The sequence below is a fragment of the Microplitis demolitor genome, chromosome 6, assembly GCF_026212275.2.
Source record: "Microplitis demolitor isolate Queensland-Clemson2020A chromosome 6, iyMicDemo2.1a, whole genome shotgun sequence".
Taxonomy (NCBI): Eukaryota; Metazoa; Arthropoda; class Insecta; order Hymenoptera; family Braconidae; genus Microplitis; species Microplitis demolitor.
Genome location: NC_068550.1, coordinates 4,441,084 through 4,461,306, shown reverse-complemented (window position 1 = coordinate 4,461,306; position 20,223 = coordinate 4,441,084). Strand labels below are relative to the sequence as shown.

The 20,223-nt window shown below is 25.5% G+C and overlaps 1 protein-coding gene across 4 annotated transcripts in view; it reads left to right on the top strand.

The window, feature by feature from the left end:
- The window catches only part of LOC103573796 (uncharacterized), a 79,950-nt gene that overhangs the window by 38,318 nt on the left and 21,409 nt on the right, over positions 1 to 20,223 (top strand). The window lies entirely within an intron of this gene.

Genomic DNA, 20,223 nt, shown 5'->3' with positions numbered 1-20,223 from the left:
CCATTAGATTAATTTATATTACATTTTTTTTTAAATAGAGTAACAGTACCACATATCGACCGAGCTCCAATTAATAACTGGGTACTCAAAGACTCATAATTTTTAGATTGTGGAATTTAATTTATGAAAAATATATAGTTGTCAATTTTTCATGAATTAAATTTTATATTTATTATGAGTCTTTAAGTAGCTGGTCATTAATTGGAGCTCGGTCAATAATTGGTACTGTTACTAATGATCCTGAATGGATATTTTTTTAATTATCTCAAATTTTTAAGGTCACTGTGTATTTTTTTGAAGTGATTTTTTTACGCGAGATAAATTAATGCCGTAAAAAAAAATTTAACGGGAATTTTTAAGGGATCTGGAGATTGATTACTTTATCCTATTAAATTAAATTATAAATAAATATATATTTTTATAAAGTATATATAAATTTTTAGTTTTTCGCTGATGTCTATCATTTAGCATCACATACTGCTGGAATAAAAACCCGACTGTTGATGAAAAAGATATCTTTTAAATTAGCATCTACTGTTACTAAATTATTGATAGCTACTAATGTCATCAGTACGTCTTCGTGATATATTTTTTTTTTATATAAATAAATATATATATATCTTTTTACATATAATTATTTTATAAACAATTATAATATATTTTATGGAATGTTGTAAATTGTCAATAAAATAATACCCGTGTTATTCAACAGTCGGTATTATAAATTACTAAATTAATATAATTAATTAATTAATTTTTTTTTAATTTAACCGATTAAATTATAAAACTAGTATACGTAATAAATTCTATAGGTCGGCATTCCTAGTGACTCAATGTGAAATAAAAATAAGTATTTAAAATATCGAACTAATCGATACAAACTTTCAAATCCGGCAAATCTTAATGAGACTTTTACTAAAATCATTTCTGAGAAATTAGTCATTACTCATTACGTTAGTGCATAACTATTTTAATATCAATGACTCTTTATTTTTTAATTAGTTTCTGTACTGTTTGATAATGAGTTTTATGATAAAAATACATTTTTTTTTACTGATGGTTATTTAGATAATGAATCATATAAGATATTCACGTGAGTAAATGAAACAGAGACGTTAATTTTTTTCCAAAATAAATTTTTAAATATTTTATAATTCAAAGTTTTGGTAAAAATTAAAAAAAAAAAAATTCAATCACTTGTAGTAAATGAAATCAGATAGAACGCGGATTGTTACGATGATAGCGTCAAAAATTCTGAACGAATCTCAATGAAACTCAACATAAATTTTCTGTAGACGATTTTCGAAATCAAGTTCGAAGATGAGCAAAATCAATTTTCACTGATTCTTTCTGTAATAACTTTTGAATGTGACAATTTATCGAATTTCTATAAAATGCATCTAAAAGCTCTTTAAATAAGCTTTAATTTTCATGCCTACATATATTCCTCGACCAAAGAAATTATTTATCTTACCGCTCATTAAATGAAATTTTTCTATTGCATTAGTTTCAAATTTTCAAAAAAAATTTTTTTGCCGCTTTTCCAATGCTTCCGATTATGGCTATACACTGTTTACATACAGTTGGACTTCGTTATAAGACTATTAGTTTCTTTCTTAAACTATCGGGATACCTGGTTTATAAAAAAGATAAAATGATAGTCTTATAACGAGGTCCGACTGTATGTAGATATGTATCATGAAATCTATTTCCATTTCGGCTTTTTTTGCGAATTGTGTGAAGTTATGATTTTCATTTGAAAAAAAAAAAAAACATCTTTCAAGTAAGGTATGAAATTAATAATTAAATAATCTCTGTTAATTTACTACTCAAGAAAATATTGTTTTTACTAAAATTAGTTTATATTCTTCTCAGTATAATGAGTACTCATTGACGTCAAAAATGATTAGCAGACAACTTTGAATGAAAATAATTACGCAATTTTTTTCATTCCATGCCAACTGATTTCAACTAAATTTCAATCGTAGCATTAATTTTTTAGAAAAAAAATATATACGGTAATAGGAGGAATTCTTTGTCGCATATGAATCGATAAGTGATAATTAAATAATTATCAGAATTCCAATCGAATTATGAAATATCATTTTCATTTGAGTCTCATTAAAATTTACGAAATTTTTATATGAAATGAATCAGAGAATTTTTAAAAATTAAATATTTTCTGATTCATCTCCATTACAATTAATTTCAAAGTAAATAAAAACAAAAATATGAATCATCGCAAAAAAAAAAAAAAAACAATAATAATAATATTTTAAAAATTATCACAAGTATTCTAAAAATTTTTTTTCCAATCTATAATTAGAAAATAACAATAATGATATCTCATAAATACTTTATTCAACCTTCAGAATTTTTTCTTTATCAGCTCATCAAATTTAAAACAAAAAAAAAAAAAAAATAACGCATCACTACTTAAAAAAAATAAAAATGACGTCACCTCAACAGAAAATCCCGACCCAAAAAATTAAAAAAAAAAAAACCAAATCCTCAATAGCTAAATAAACAAAATTACAAAATAAAAGTTAAATAAATTTTTCGAATCTTCAAAAATTATTTCAGCGTAACGTCTGAAGCAGCTGACGTCTAATGACGTCAGAGATAATAACTCGTGGTTCCGCGACATGCGATACAAATTACGTTATCATAATAATTAAATTATCAAATTATCATCAAAGTACATCCAACATTATCTTTTTTTCCTGCTCAAATTATTTCCAATAATAGAATTGAAATATTATTATTTACCATAAATTTCCACAATCTCCATGATTGTAATTAAATAATAAAATCCATCCATCAACTAGCTTACAACCTACTCAATATTACATTCAATGTTTTATACCTGTTTCATCGACGCGCTTGAAAACCCACCACCACCTCCACCTCCACCTCCATCTCCACACCATCGCAGTCACAATATTCTCATACTCTCATACATATTTTCAAGGTATTCGGACACTATTAAGTGTTGCCCGCACACCCATATATCTACCAATACATTTTAAAATCCATCTGTTATATCTTTATATATACATATATATTTGAGTATATAGTAGGTGTAGGTATCAAGCATCACGTGTATTACATACACTAACAAGTCGTGGTCGAGAGAGTACGTTTGGTTGGAGACTTACCTGGCTATGCGCACAAACGCCGGACGCTCGTTCACAAACTGACAGTCGTGTTAAATAAAACTAAAGTTTAAATATTATTATTTATCGTTTACTTATTATTATTATATAATAATAATAATAATAATAATAATAATAATAATAATTATAATAATAATAAAATATATAAACAAATAAATATAAAACAAGGAAACATAACCTAGTTTATTTTAAAATAAAAGTGGATATTTAAAAAAAAATAATTTAAAATAAAATAAAATTCGCGCGTTACGGCCCTAGTGACCTGTTTTGAGATCAGGTTTTTTTTATTCGTTGCATTCGGCCTTGCACCTGCCTTGTCTGTTGCCTCTACGTTATATATTTAAATATATATATATTAGGTGGAAATAAAAATTATTTAAATGTCTATTGACTATTTTTAATTAATTTTAATTTATAAAATGTTTTAAAGTTGTTTTTTTAAGTGAACGCGATTAGAAAGTCTTGATTCGGGTCACACGTGCATTCCATGAGAGTTATTTTATTTTAAATTTTTTATTTATTGTGGTTATTATTATTATTGAGTTTGTTTATTCAATTGCGCAAACGGTTTAGCATTTGTGCATCTGGTTAATTTTGTTTTGATTTTTTTTTACTTAATTAATATTCCAAGGAGTTTTTAAATTATTTTTTTAATGAGTGAGTGAATAAATAAGTGATAATAAAAGTGATTTATTTTTAATAGTGTGAAAATATAATGAGGAGATGAATTCCCCAATAGTGTCTGGTGACATCCCGGATGATGAAGGATATAAGCCGCGTTTTATACGGGTAAGTTTTTTAAATATTTTTTTTAATTATTCAAGACAATGGGGAAGGGTAAAATGAGTTTTTGAAATTTAAATGAAAATTTCTCTGGTGCAAATAATCAAATTTTTTTTTTTTTACTTTTTTTGGGGGGCCCATGTAAACAGAGCAAGCAAATGGCACCGAAAATGTTTTAAATTAGAAAGGGGAAAAATGTCACCTGGATAATTTGGGTCATTCAACATTTTATAGTTAAGTTTTTTAATTAAAAATGATAGTGAAATTATAAGTGTGATTGTAACTGACAAGTGGGGATTTTTTGAATTTTTGAAATAGATAAAAAAAATAATCCTGATGTTAGCAGACACTCAGCAAATTTCAGATTTGTTTTTCAAAAAAACAAAAACTAAAAATATGCACATGTAGAAAGTTTAAAAAACTACATGTGCAATTTTTTCAAATATTTTTTTTTTATAGTTTACAGTCTAGAAAAAAATCCAAAAAATATTAGACTTCTGTTAACTTCAGTATCATAAAAAAAAATGTAAGTAGAATAAAAGTAAAAAATAGATCTTTAGATCAATGAAAAATTAGCGTGTGCATTGTTAAAAATTTTATCATTTGAATTAATTTTCTTATTTGTTTAAAATTTATAAAATGTCTCCCTCTGCTACATTCACTCATCTGAAATTAGCAGGTGTCTAATAATTTTTAGATTTTTTTAAAAATGACAAATTATAAACCCATAGTTTCTTTAATTTTCTACATGTGCATATTTTTAGTTTTTTTTTTTTTATATTTGATTTGTTGAAAAAAAAAATTCAAAACTTGCTAATTGTCTGTTAAATTCCGGATTATAATTAAAAACAACTGAACTAAAAAAATTACCAAGGGGCTAATTTTACCCAGTTTTCTATGCATATTTTTTTTATGTATTTAATTATTGATATTTTTACTCCATCATGTTTATTTATATTCGACATGCACCCATTACTAAATATTATTATGGATATAGTGAAATTTATGGCGGTTGTTACAGTTGATTTTAATTACTCTTAAGTATAGTGTCGATAATTGTTTTTTTTTTTTTTTTTTTTTTATATCATTTATTTAAAGAAAAATCTAATTTACTCTACTGCTAACATCTTTTGTTAGAAAACGCAGTAATTATAATCTATTTAAAGAAAATTTTATGTAATTACAATTTTTTTCATGAAAAATTGTGTCATTGTATAATTATTTTTTAATTATTGGAAATTTTTCACAATTAATATATATATATATATATATATATATATATATATATATATATATATCTTGTTAATTTTAAACACACAAAAAATTCTGTTTACAAATAACTCTATACTTATTTATACTTTTATTTATTTTCCAAACCAAAGTCTAAAGTTTTTTATTTTAAAAAATGGCCTTTGATTCGAGTCAACTTTTTATTGCGTACGTTTTTTCTTCATAAAAAATTTATCCTTATTTGTTTAATATTATCTATATAAATTTTTTTGTTCGGGATGTCGTAATATTTTCCTATAGAATTTTTTTTTCTTTTTTTTTAGTAGAGTCCTAATTAGATATTTTTATCATATAAGAACTCGTATTACAAGTAATACTAGTTATTCATCTCTCTCTAAAAAATAAAAATTTTTTTATATTCAACTTTTAAGATTAATTTATACACACAGATAATTCAAGAATTGAAATTATCAAAAAAATGAGATATTCTCAACAACGATATTATTTGTTGAAGTAATTTCAAATAATTTAGTCGGATTTTTTGAATTTTGTATTATAAAAATTAATTAATATTTTTTTTATGATGCGTTTTTAAAAATTACGACCAATTAATTTAGAAAAATTGGTCATTTTATATTTTATTTTATTAATTGATTCATTAATAAGTTGTAAATATGTATAATAATAATTAATATTTAATATTAATTCAAAAATATATATATAGTTAGACATACACATATATATAGATGGACAATAATTAGTAAATTTAATTGGCTTGAATTATAAAATAAAAAGCTAAAAATATTGAAATTAACGTTCGTTTATTATATACCGAAAAGTATTTAATTTTAATTCAAATATTTTTTTTCATCCGTTAGAAAAAGGAAGACATTCCTGTTAGCTTATCATAATTATATAAATACAAGATGATGATATAATATGATGATTAAAATTAAAATATACTCAGAAAGATAAATATTTTTACATAACATAGTGGTATTTATAATTTATTAACAAAATTAATTTTTTTTATTTTAATATTGACAGAAAAAATAAAAATCTTTGCATAATAAAAAAATTTATAAAAGTAGTACTGTCAGTTTTTGAATTACTGTTAAGTAATTGATGAAATTTGGCATAGTAGCAGATAAGAAAAAGATCAATTTTTTTTTTTTTTTGAGACACAGAGAGCCAAATTTGGATTGTCATTCACTTGACATTGAGCTCCATGATAAATCACAAGGTTCATCTAATTCATTTAATTTTTCTCTGTAGCTCTTCAAAAATTGAAACTTGTTCTCAACACTACTTACTAATATGTTAAATTTCATTAAATTCGGACAATAGTTCTAAAACCTACAGTACCACCTTGAGTTAAACTTGAAATTTCAAATTTTTTAAGAGTTTCGTACTACAAAGCATAGAAATTTTTCTCAAATTTAGCTAATTCGGGTTTGTTCGGAAATATTCGGCTTTTTCCGTGATTTAAGTACTAATAGGTTAGAATGAAGCAATTAACTGACTAATTAATGCGTAAGCACTATCTTTCAACTAAATTTTTGATAAAAATATTGTTTCTATGTAAATTTTAACTAATACTTATTAAACATTTTAATTTTTTTAAATCAATTTTGCTATGAAAGAGAATAAGAAAATTCTATTAAAATGAAGATTACTATGTCCTTTGAAATTTGGTTCAATTCTCACAAAAAATTTTTACACTATCAGTAATTTTCACCATAATATTGCTATCAATTTAGCAGTTTTTCTATAAATTATTCATATGAAAAATTCTGAATAATTATCTGAGTGTATAAATAAATAAAAAAAAAGTTTCTAATTAAAACTTAAGTGATAGTGACAAGTTTTTTCAAAAATTTGTCATAGAAAGTAAATTAACCTTAATTTCACCATTGTGTAAGTCTAAGTGTTATTATCTACGGAGAAGATTACTTAAGTTGATTATAAAATTAAAAAAAAAAAACAATAACAAAACAAAATAAAAGTAACAAGAGAAGTATTTATGTTATTTATGCTCGTGGCTTATCATTATCATCCAGAAGTCTTTTTGTTTTGGTAAAAGGATCTTATATATATATATATATATAAGTTATATATACATATATTACTCATATCAGTATAATTATCTTAAGCTACAAGACATAATCAAGTATCGTAATTACAAAAAGAAAAAAAAAGGAAATAAATATACGTTCAACTGCAATCGTAACAATATTTAAAATAAAATCACAATTGCATTGAATTCGATATATGAGAACAACTTTATATTATACACAAACATATTGTAGTATATTTCAAAACAAGAGATTAAGAAATTTATAGCCTAGTGTGAATATTAAATCAAAGACGGGAAATTCTTAGCAAAAAAAAAAAAGGAAGAATGAAACAAATATAAATGAAATTCTCAAGGCTACTTTAAATAGTGTGAACAAATTATTTTTAGTCTATGGAGTAACGTGGAAATAACATCCGAGTTTCGCTAACTACGACAACATTTTCGTATAAAAATCCGTGTATAAGAAGAGTAAAACAAATGTACAGTGCAATAGCAGATACAAACATCATCAAAAGTACAATCTACTTTAGAAATTCCATAAAGTATGGAAACTATTTCAACTTATAACTTTGAGAGCATTGTTTTTTAATACCTTATAAAAATGTATACGTACTTGTGGTACGAGGCATAAAAAATTCTATTGTCGCTAGGCCATTTAGTTTTCTAAATGCCCAATAAAATAACTCAGAGTGCGCATCAATTAGCTGTAACTTATTTTTTATTGAGTCATTTAGTTATTTTACACGAAAAAAATGAAAGTGGATGCAAATGACAAAAATAAGTGTCGAGTGTCTTCTTGAATTAATACATGTTTACAATATTATATATTGTATTGTATAAACTGTATTTTAACTTATAATGGTGACTAATTGCAAGAGCTATTGATTTTGACGTCATTGAGACAGGTGTTATCCAGACGAAACACTTCCGGTAGCCATTGAACTCGATGACGTGTATTATATAACGTTTGCTAATTTTCTTACTACCCTATATTCAATTTTAATTATCGATAGCAGTCTTAATCGGTTTCTAAATTGACTATAATTTAAAATAAATTGGGCTTAGATATTACTTTATAGTTATTGAACATATTTATAATTTATAAAGATATTATACATTTTTTTAATCATTTTTCGATACTTAAATTACAAAGTAGAAGTTCATGTATTATAGTTCCGGGTAATAATAGAAATTATTTGACCGATTTCAAAAATTTCTTTACTGTTTGATAGGTTATGGTTTTTTCAGGCCATAGGTTATTAATTATAAAGAATAGTTATCTTTTTTTATATATATGTCATTGTTCAAAACATTTCGTAGACCATTGAAGAGATTTTGAGCAAATTTTGCACATTTATTACTTACAATTCAAGTAAAAATACTGTGAGGGTAAAACATTTCTTCCACACCCCCAAAAAAAGGTTAGGAAATGAAAAGTTATTTTTGATGTGAAGAAGCAACGACAATTCGTGTCATCTTCTTAGATCATTCAATCATTCGAAAAGATTGTAAAATATTCTGGAGCTCTTGTAAAAATTTTGAAATATTTGGAAGTTCTAGAACTTCTTAAAGCACTAGACTATTTTGAAAAGTTTCATGTGAGAGAAACTCTTACAAGGGTTGAAGGGTTCAAAAATTTCTTAGAAGAACTCCTTGATCATTTCTTCACATTTTGGAATATTCTTGAATATTTCGAAGCCTCTGTAAAGAATTTGAGTTATGAAAGAATGCTAAAAATTTCCTGAAATACTAGAATATTCTCGAAAATTTCATAAATTATTAAAAAATTCAAACAAGCAATAGATTGCTGCCATATTTTTCCTAGATCATTCTACAATACTCTAGATCTACACTTCTAGAGCTTTGACGAAAAGTCATAAACATTCTAGAACTTCTTCTCGAGACGAATCTAGAATGTTCCCTAAATTTCGAAAAAATCAAAGTGTATAAGCTCTGGAAAAAATCGAAAATTTCAACTCCCAATAAATTAAATCACGATTCTCGCGGACAAAAGTTTAATTATCAATAATAGTATAACTTTTTAAAGCTTGGTAATAAAAATTGATAAATTATCCAGAAGATGACGGATAAATATTAATACTAAGAATACAATCAATACCAATAGAATATATCGACCGTATGTTTACTCGAATGGAAATTCTTCCAACTGGCCATTGATCCAAAGTACAAGAAGCGGAAGTATTCCGTACAATTGTAAAAGTAATGCTTGGATTACCACTGAGTTCAAGGTACTTTATCATATTTAATACTTTTTAAGGTCATTGTTTCAGTAACTTTTTTTTATTCAATCTACTAATAAATAATAATAATAATTAGTCTTCATAAATTATCATCCTTATAATCATAATCAGGTTTTACTACTTCTTCAGTACTTTGTTTCTTTAACAACTACCTTTTAAAAACCTCAACAATATTACTTTCATTGTGTCAGTCACCTACCGTGACATGAGTCATAGGCATCCACCTGCAATGAATAAAGTTGTTAAGAAAAGTCGTTACTTTATTAGAATATCAATTAAGTCGGTGTTTTGTTAAAAATAAAATCCAAAGGAAGATGTACACATCGCGCCCACGCGGGCTTTAAATGAATCAACTTATAATGTCGCTTCGTGGTTTCTATTTGAAAATGAAAGCTATTTCTTCTCTGTTCTCTATTTATTTATTCATTCTCTATTTAAATAAGCAATAGGTTATATTCCGATATTGTGTGGATGAAATAAATTTAAATATATTTGTATTACGTATAAAAATGTGGGGACAGTTTTAAAATAATATATTTTTTTCTAATCACGACGTTGTTAAATATTTAACATTCTCTGTGTGGTGAAAGGTGAGTTGAAGAACGACGCCATGGCGCTTATGGTGTAGTCTTACTATACTAAGAGCTTCTGGTCTCATAAACAGAAACCACCAGAAGAGGATGTTGTTTCTCCTACCACTTTTTCAATCCTTCTATACATATATGTATATACATACATATATGTTTTACTTAAACATCTAGTACACCTTCGCGATTCTCATATCCCTCCAACTACATAACATTTCCCGTTCCCCACTGCTTTTAAACAAGTCGTCTCTTTCTTTATTTTCTTTCATACCTTCTCTCCCTACTGCAATATACTAGCAGAGCATTGATGGTATAAACGCTATACAAGTTACTGGATGGGAGTCCAAGTCTAGCTATTGAACTCGACGTATACAACCGGTTGTCTATACTAAAATATCTTCATAAACAATCCATACGTAATACTTGTTCTACAATAAGCAATAATTACATTCATTCCCTCATTTATTTGATTTATTGACAGCTGATAATTAAGTGATTCGTGGGTTAAAAAATTATCTTAGAAAAAAGTTTTATTTTAAACTGTCAAACGGTGAACTGTGCTGTGCATTTTAATTTTAAAGGTATAAACAGAAATGCTGATTTTGCCGGACATAAAGCTTCAGGTAACGCGCGCCATAATTCTAACTTCCGGTTCATTGCCTCTTTTAGTTTCTTCTTACTTTTTTTTGAGAAATTTTCTGTTTAATAAATTACAAAATAAGGATAATTATAGTTTTTTATTTTGAAAATTTATGATTATCAACTTAGCAGACAGTTAGTAATTTTCGGATTTTTTTTTTCACCAAATCAATTACAAAAAAGAAATAACTAAAAATATGCACATGTAGAAAATTTATAAAACTACAGGTGTAATTTTTTCAAATATTTTTTTTTTATAGATTATCGTCTAAAAAAAAAATCAAAAAATTATTAGACGTCTGCTAACTTCAGTATCATGAAAATTTTTTATTTGTCTTTTTTTTCTGATAAAATATCAGACAAATATATTTGTGTATATATAAATCTACTTATTGTATTAGTCATTACGGTGAAATTTTCTTAAAATTTTCCCAAAATCTGTCATAATTTGTCGAATAGGTTCCAAAAATAACATTAGTTCAAAAATTTATCTATGAATGCATATATCTTCATATATATACGAAATAACGCATCTTTTCACCGTAATCACATTAAAAATTCTCATTGAACCTCAATAAAATTTCGTACACTTATTATTTGGACGATTACTTTGATCCAGTTCATAAATTTCTCAAATCAATCGATTAGTTTAAAAGCCGTAGTTCAAATTTTCAAAAAAATGATCTTTTGCCGCCTTGTCTCAGTAACTTTCAAACTACAGATCACAGCCTATTCTAGTTAAAAGTATCAGTCCTTCAATTAGCTTTGATTTCAATGAGTACTTTTTAGTCCGACTACTAGATACCATTTTTTTTTTTTTTTAAATATTCTTTATTATCTTTCTTGTTATGTGTAAATTCTTCGGTCGGTGCATCAGCCGTTACGCCGTTGATTACACGAGTTCGCTGACTAGTCAGAGCAACTTTGTTCATTTATATGAGTATATAAGAAGAAAAATAAATTTTAAATATATGTATATATATATTTGAAGTAACTTTACTACATAACACGCATATTACACGATAGCTTGTGTATAAAATAGCCGGCATCATAACCATGCAATTTAAATCTCTTCATAATAATAACTGTTACTATAAATGTCCTGCGATCTTTAATTAACAATCATTCGTAAATGATGTAACATATGTATTATATATCATATATTACATATCGGAATAAAAGAATATGCATTTCCATTTATGCAATGCGTACCATAATTATTTGACAGATTATTTAAATATTTTTAAACAATAATATTTATTTTTTTACTGAGTAAAGAGTGAACACTAAAATAAACCATTCTAATTAACGGTCGGATGATTTCAAACGCAATAAGTGTTGTATATATATCTAGCGAGTTAATGTAACTCTTTATTTTCTTGAAACACTGATTGCGTGGTGTATTATTCAAGGTCGAGGAACTTGAAAGGTTCACGGTGATTACGTTGCTGTACTCTTTGATAAATTATATTTAATGCAATGGAATATATTTTAATAATTGCGATAATAATTAATGAAGATTTTATTTATTAACGTCAAACACTACTAATTAGTAGTTTTTTTTTAATTCTTAAATACAATAATTGTTTATGTTAATTTTTATTAGAATTACATTCAATTTTGCGGTTGAAGACTCGGTACTTTATTGCAAACGATTATTTTAAAAAGAAATCTGATAATTACTAATGGATTTACGTTAATAAAATAATAATGAAAGATTTTTATTTTTAAAATCCGCGGGTTTTTTTTTACTGATTTTTTGTCGGAAATTACATTTATTAAGTAAATTAATATTTATTTTGCATTCAATTGTGTCGTTAACTGTAAGAAATTTTTTGATTAAATCTAAAATTATTGTTAAGTCGATGGTTTTATTTATTTCATCCCTTTCGACTAAAATTTAGTCCGAATTCGAATAAGTGCGGGTTAAAACTCCGAGTTTGAGTGAATGCGGGTAAAAAAAAAAATCTAGATCACTTCAAAATCACTCCGCTGGACAAATAAACTCCACAATTTTTCTAAAATTCCGGAACTCCGAGTGACGGAATTAATTCAAATTCAAATAAAATCCAAAGTCTCTCCCCGATTTTTAACAGTTTACTAAGTATATAATTTGTGTTTAACAATAAAATTATTGCTTTGTATCCGATAAACTTCCGCAATTACTTAATACAATTCGATCGGGTTGAGATTGTGCCGACGTTAACGTAAACGTTAACGTTTCTCTTTAATAATTTGCAATTTGTAAGTAATAATTTCCGATTTCACTTTGATTTTTTTTATTCTTTTATCATTCGTTTGTCTTGGGTTTTATTTAAGCCCACTACAATACAGTGTGAAATTATCGGCAATAAAAAATGTTAAGTACTTATAAGTACTGAGTATAAATCGGTGTTAAATATCTGACGATGCAATGTCAATGAACGATCATTGAACGAGTAAAGATTCATTGAATTTTCTCAAACCACTTTCCATTGACCCTGTAACTCTCTTTGGTATTGCGCGCCAAGACTTTTACCACTTTCTTGTAATTATACCAAGTTTAAATTTACCGGCTGTAGATTTTTATTTAAAAACTTTAAATTTTAAATCTTAGTAACTTTCAAAAACATACGGAAGTTGGGTGGCTTTAGTAGTTTTTAAATCTTTATTGTTATTGTTTTTACTTCTGTTTTTACTGGCGGGTTTTCTTTGTTTAGATTGTTTTCTTATTATGGTTTATTTACCTTGAGATCGTTAAATTACTGATGTATAACAAGTGTTTTTTGGTTCAATAATTTTTTATTTTTTCTCTAATAGATGAAAGTGAAGTTTTATTACTTATTCAATCTTCAATTGTTCAATTCAGAAAATTACATAAATTGTCTAATAATTTTTAAAATTATAAACAAGCGATCGATAATTTATCCCTGGGATTTTTTATCAGAACATTGTATATATATAAGATGTATTTAAATAATTCGAACTTATCGAATCGTAAATTAGCATCAAAAAATTACCAATGTTGTCAAATGAGTCCTTACTTTTCTTCAAATTGAACTAATCACTTTTTTTTTTAAGTAATTTTATCTCAAAAATGGCGACTCATTTTTTTAAAATATAGTGTTTCATTTTGCCCCAAGTTTTTATATAGATGTATATATAGGAATAAAGAAAAGTGGTAATAATTGAAGTTCCTTTTCTAGTAGACATTTCAATGGAAATGAAAATCTGGAATAAGTTTTTATACACTTACACTTAAGGGGCTTAGTCGGTTAGTAAACTGCTAATGGAAGTACAAAATGAAACGAGAATAGATATTTTCGAAAGGCAGCTAAAAAAACTGTATTAGAAATCTAACGTGTTTTTCACATCTAACGTGAAACTATCTTTGATCAAAGATATATCTTGAAGAAAATTGAATAAATTTTTACTGAGGATTTATGAGGCTCTACAAAAATACGTTTGAATGTCACTCGAGTATTGAATTCATTAACATTGTGAACAAATGAAAAATGATAATTTTTGACTTTAATTTGAAAAAAATTCAAGCCAGAAATTTACTTAATAACTTCTCTTTCGTATTGCAAATAATATTCATTGCTTGGATAAAAATTGCTTAAATATATAAACACTCAATTGAAATAAATCAATCGATTGTCTAATTTCGAGACCCAGTAATAGTAAATTTTTAATTTTGAAAAAAATTCCTGATTAATTAAAATTAAGACATAATTAAAAGAATTAACGACAATGTCATTAAATTAATTCAGAGTTAAATTTAAATAAGTTATTATTATTCCCGGGAAAAAAGTTTAGATCTGAATTTTGTCTATATTTGCTCAGATCAAGTTAGATGTGTTCAAATCCAGATAAGCTAATTTTTAAACAGAAAGTTATATCAGCCTAGATCTACTTCAATCTGAACAGATCTATTCATACCTATTCATACATAAAATTTGATCAGACCTGATCAAATTTGATAAGATTTGATCGAAGTATACCTAAACTTTTTTTTCCAGGTTTGGTGAAAATATTTTCAAGTGATTATTCTTTTTTTTACCATTAATAAATTAAATATATAAGTATTTGATATTTTTATTTAATTATTTTCTTCATACATTTAACTTCATAGAAAATTTCCTTTTTACATTTTATTATCCGCTAATAATACTCAGCATTTGTGGGTATAAATAACAATTTGCTCAAGAGATATTCTTTGTCTTACTTCCAAGTGTGTAATAGATTTAACCATTTATTTATTTATTTATTTTTTTTATGAAAGTCACGTTTTCTTTATTCCGTATTTTAAAAATTTCCGTAACCATAAACATTCACAATAATAAATCTCTAAAAATTTATATTTAAATTTTATTGCAAGTATATTTACAAATAATTTTATAGTCTCATACATTTAATGTTTAATTAAAAAGTTATTTATGATATATATTAAATTTATAAATTAAAATTCCATAATTTTGTCATTTGAATAAAAAAATAAGACAACTAACTTATTGACCCAGTTATTGTTGTTATTTCTTAACAAAATATTAAATATTTATCAAAAATCGTGAGACTAGTTCCTCGTTTGATTGTTATTTTCTCTATTGAATCATTACAATGAGAGAAAGAAACATTAACAAACGGTATATCGTCCTTTTAAATTCATTTAATCGACAATAGAGAGCGTACCATATTTTTTATTCTCACATATAAATTATGTGAATACAGAAAATAATTACATAATATACATCCCTCTGAATCATGACCTGGAGTATGTCGTTATTTTTTTTTTTTTATTATTGTGTCTACACACGCTTGTGTAAGTCACTTATATATTATTTATATTATATTTATATACCGACAGTTATGAAAATTCATCATTCATTAAATGCATAACGTCCATTTAATTTCTCAGGGATTTCATGTAACATATATTTATCCTATTTATAACTTAATAATAATAATTATTATTATTATTTTATTAATATATTGAATATATGTATGTTTGTATTTATAGAAATAATTAAATAGTTTTTGTTATAATTAAATTCCGTTATTTTCACACATTTCTCTTTCTTCGTTCGTCTATACCCATAATAAGTTGACGACGTATGCGTTCCAGTTGAACAATAAATCGCAAGAACAAACTGGATAATAAGCCAACTTTTTATATAAGAAACTAAGTGGAGACAGTTGGTGAAGCAGAGAACTCAACTTTCGATCAACTATTTCCCCTATATTATATCTCTTTCTCTTTTTTCTGTCAACATAACGATGCGTATACATATATATATAGACACGCGCGACATTGCTCAAAGAATTATGACCACGTTTTCCGTATGTTGACATTACTCTGTACATTTATGATCAAATTGAAAGTCTACTGAATACAAATTTCATTTTATTTAAAAAAAAAAAAATCATTTTAATAAATTTATTATTTTATTGCTAATATTATTTGTACTAATTGTTTTTTTTTTAAATTCTTCAAGTAATTTTAGTTTCTATTCACACTATTTTTTAAATTCATTTATTAAGTAGGATAAAAAACCCAGTATCCGATTAGGGAATTAGCATCTGATCACTTTATATATTTGTATAGAGATATTTAGTAAAATTTAGTAAATATACGGGTCTCTTCACTTACTGTCATAATTGAACAAAAAAAAATTGTTATGTAAAGTTCTGATAATAGAGTAGAAGTACCGTTTTTGGTCACTCGGGTCAGTTTTGGACACTTCAAAAATTTGAATAAAGTAAATTATAAAAAACGCGATGACATAATTTATTTTTCTAATGTGTACTAAGATACTTTTATCACCATTTTACAATTAAAATATTTTTTTATACCTTTTCATTAATTAAAATAAAGTATTAAGTGTCCAAAATTGAACAGTGGCCATAAATGGTACTTCTACCCTATATATCTATTAGTAGATCAATCAAAATTTTTTTAATAAAATTTTTAGAGGTGAAAAACTCAAAATTATAAATGATAAGGGGTCGTCTTAGTAAGCGCTTCGCAAACGAAGATTTTGAATAAAAGTCAATAAAAATTATTATGAAGATTTTAATAACTTTTGAAATTTCTGTTTATTAAACAAGAATTTTTCCAAATATTTTTCGTTTTCTATTTTCATTTTTTTGGAGCGCGAGAGAAATTAAAAAAAAAAAATAAAATGAAATTTTTCATACTTTTAACTAAAATATACAATATTTTGTTTGTTTTTTATATAAAAAAAATGAAATTACCGAGTTTTTAGTCCATTCGAACTATAAATCATGAAATTTATATATTTTATTTCACCTGTCAAATTAATGATTATAATTGATTGATTTATTTGTTTATACAGAGAAAACATAGACGGTAAAGATCTAATAGCATTAACGATTAGTAAAAGTGTCATAAAAACTAAATTCAATTACGACATAATATTTTTATTAATGAAAATTAATGAAGAAGGTCGTTGACCTATTAAGGAGTGCCGTGACCGCATAATTCTGATGAGATTTCTTTCTTCTCTCATCTGTGTACTCATATCATATATATATATATATAAATAAATGTCTCCTTACTCTCAAGTTCTACCTCTGCTTTACCTACACGATGGCCGCATTCCATCTTTAGTATTATATTATCAGCGTGTGTCTCACACTTGATTTGTCTAAAAAAACATATGCTTCAGGCATTGTATGTTACGTAAAAAAAAAAAAAAAATCTTCATAAGTGTGTAACTGCGTGATCACTGCAAATAATTGTATAGACAAACTGTCATTTCGTAAAGAGAATAAATAACACGCGTATTTACAACACGTCTCGTGTCTTTTAATACATATATTCCGTGTCTGGCAAATATCTATTACCATACATATATATTTTTATACATAAAGCTAATTTAATTTTAAATTTTCTGTATGGAAATATATTCATAAATATTTTTTTAGTTATTTTTTTTTTATCTGTATTTAAAGATCTAATACTTTTAACGGTTAATATATCAAAATGTCGGCAATCGATACCCTCAATACATAATATTAATACTTATAGATATATAATAATTAATGGCTACAATTATATAAAGTCGAATAATATTATCTTTAGGTTTTTTGTCTTTTATTATTTTTAAATTATTTAAATAAAAAATACTTCATTTTAAAATCCTAAGAATAAAAATGATCATGAAGTTAACAATTATCGGATTTTTTTTTTTGACAAACCGATTACAAAAAAAAATAAACTAAAAATATGCACGTGTAGAAAATTTAAAAAACTATAAGTGCAATTTTTAAAAATATTTTTAATTTATAATTTATTGTTTTAAACAGAATCCAAAAATTATAAACGTTGACTAACTTCAGTATCATGAATAAAAATGGTATTTTTGTTATGAAAAATTACAATTTTTTAATTAAAAAAAAAATGGCCTTTGATATCTCAAACCTACAAATATATCGTTATTGGGTTAAGGTTTTTCTTTTTTTTTTTTATTATTCTCTACGTTCACGTTTCATTGTCATTTGATGATTGTGTTTAATAAATATTATTCCATTCAAAACATGATATAAATATATGTCTATATATATGTAAATATATACATATATCTATATGTATGCGAAGCATTAGCACTCGCCTTCTAACAATCAACAGAAGAGATGACCTCAAAGTCATGAAATTTCTCAAAATTTATTTAAATTTATTTATAAATCGCATAAACAAATAATATACGTTTAAGGCAAATATATGAAATATATGATAATTGGTTAATTTATAAAATTTATTTATAGAAAGATATTCGTAAATCCTACAAACGGAACTCAAAATCATCGAGAATAAAATATCAATCTCTGAATTTCAAATTTTAAAAAATTAGAAATTAGAAAGTTAACGCATAATTTTTTTTACATAAAAAATATATACATAGAAAATATGTTAGTGACCTCAAAATATGAAGGTGACTTTATAAGTTATAATATAGAAGCTAAACTATACTATTGGAATATTTATATCATAGTTCTCACTAGATAACCCCTTAAATCAAAATTTTTCAAAAAATCACTTTTTTGCATTTTCTATTATCAATGTTCGTAATACACATTATTGATACTTAGTTCACATTTTTTTCCAAATTTTTCAAATTTTCAAGTTATAAATTTTGCCGCAAAAACCGACTAAAAAAAAATATGAGAGGGAATCGATACTTTCAAAAATTAAATTAAGAAATATATTTTCTATACTTTTTAATTTGAAAAAGTGACGTTTTCATCGTTTTTCATCTCTTCTGCATAAATTACAAAAATTTAATCAGGTGATTTTCTACTTAGATCGGCGAGATATTTTCAATAAAAAAAAATTCAAAACGTTCCATCTATAACCTCCACAATACTATTTCATAATTAGAAAATCATTTGCATATGCTAAAACTTTTATGTGTTGAAAATTTCCAAAAATATGGACTTCTGTAAAAAATGAGTCATACATGGTCATAAATTAAGATCGGCCATATATATTCTACATATGTGCACATGACCAATTTTCTACGGCTTAGCTTAGATAGTTTATCAGTCGCTCTCAAACAATTCCGGTCTAGGGCGCCGTAACCTATTTCAAACAAGCAAATTTTTACACAAAATGGCACTTACACAAAATGGCCGACCTCAATAGATATCTTATAAATTTCTACGAACTTGTAGCATATATATGAGGTCACATAAATCAGTAAAACAAACGTTATATTATCTCAAATGTCCTTATGATTACCGCGCAACCTTGCATCGCTTTCCAATCTTAATTAGCAATAGCCTTGACACGTCACGGTGTACCTGTTAAGTAAGACATTTTTGTCTCGTTCGCATGTTTGGTGACACCTTATATTTATTTTATTTTTACCTTTATTACGGCATCAAACGTGTGCTAACTTTCTCATTCATAAGTTTAGTTGTAGAGTTTAATTCAAGTATTAGATAAAAAAAAAAAAAACGGGAAAGAAATAACTGAAGTTAGTAATGTAATTTAATGACAGATAATGATGAACAGATGAACACCGATGATAGAGCTCCCAAAGAAGATAAGAATATAATAGTCGAGTAGAGAATAAGAGGGCCACTAACGGTTATTCATATGTTAAGATAGACTCTCATTTTATTATGTATTCTCCTTTTATTTCTCTCGGCATATTTTGTTACATTCATTTTTACTTACCTACATACATACTTAGATACTTGCTAGTGTAGCTAAATTACTAACGGACTAGGTGGAGTAGTTTTGCATTTTTTCATTCAAAATAATAATAATAATTATTATTATTTCAACTTTATTATAAATTAACGCGTGGAAAATGTGGCAAGAAAAATAGCCATCGAGTTTAACCGGTTTTTGAAGTCAACATGTAAATTATTTAGATTTTTATATAGAACTGGATTGATTTATATTTAGCAGAAGTGTAAGAGTTTAAAAAATAAAAATTGATAATTAAGCGTGTATAGTATTC